This window comes from Hipposideros armiger, unplaced genomic scaffold, assembly GCF_001890085.2.
Source record: "Hipposideros armiger isolate ML-2016 unplaced genomic scaffold, ASM189008v1 scaffold_709, whole genome shotgun sequence".
Taxonomy (NCBI): Eukaryota; Metazoa; Chordata; class Mammalia; order Chiroptera; family Hipposideridae; genus Hipposideros; species Hipposideros armiger.
The window spans coordinates 727,139-728,480 of NW_017732059.1; positions in this window are offsets into that span (position 1 = coordinate 727,139).

Below are 1,342 nucleotides of genomic sequence, written 5' to 3' on the forward strand. Positions count from 1 at the left end.
ACTTCAGAGGGCACAGCTCCTGTGAATAATGAGAACAGATATTCTTTCTCATATAGTCTCATTTCTTCCTCATACGTATTTCTTATATAAATTCTCATATTTTTTGTGTGTATATATATATATATATTTCTCCTATTCTCATATATAGTCTCCAATGTGTTTTCACATATTTTATATGTATTTTCTAATATATAATTCTCATATAGTCTCAGATATATTCTTACATATATTCTCATCTATATTCCATGCATATTTTCTCACCTATAATTTTCATATATATTTCTTACATATTCTCACATATGCTCATATGTAGTTTCACATATTTTATATGTGTTTTCTAATATATAATTCTCATATAGTCTCAGATATATTCTTATATGTATTCTCATATCTATTTCATGCATATTTTCTCATCTATATTCTCATATGTAATTTTCATATATATTTCTTATATATTCTCATATGTACTTTCACATATTTTATGTTTTTTAAATATATAATCCTCATATATATTCTTATATATTTTCTTGTGCGTATTCTCACATATATTTCATGTATATTTTCTGATATACATTCTCATGTAATTCTCATATACTCTCAAATATATTCTCATGTGTATTTTCATATATATTTTCTCACCTTGAACAAGCAGCTGAATTTTTGTCACTCCATCAGAGCTTGATGGTGTGTCAATTTTACGTTTTCTTTTTTTTTGCATCTAGTTGCCTTCCTTAGTTCTGCTAAGTTACGGGAAAAGGTTACACTGATGTTATCAGCTAGGAGGCCAGGAGAATGTCAACAAAGATTTCACATTGCAGTGAATAGACTTAGAATGAGTGAGAAAACATAACTCATGACTGTAACCCAACTCTGCATTCTTTCTATCACCACCCTTCCAATTCCTCGCACTGTCTCTGTCCTGGCAATCACCCCACTCTTGCATGCGAGTTTCATGAGTAGCTATGTTTGCCTCTCAGCCTGCAGACACATGCCCACGTCACCCCTTGAGATGAGGTGGTGATGACATCCTCTGCTTCTGAGTCTTTGTAGAAGGTGAAACAGGAGGTAGACCAGCCCTTCAACATGGACTCCTGTGGATGTGGGTGGAATTTTAGAATACATAACCACTCGTGAAACTCGCATGCCTGCACTACCATGAGTGACAGAGACTGGGTTTCTAACGATCAAACATTTCTTTCTGAAAATACATTTAATTTTTTTCTCTTTTACTTTTTAAGGGATCCCCCGTTAATTTAAAAGCAAATCTCCTATATGGTTACACAGTCCCAGTTTTGCAAGATGAAATGAGTTCTGGAGTTTGCACAACGGGAATGTGCTTAAC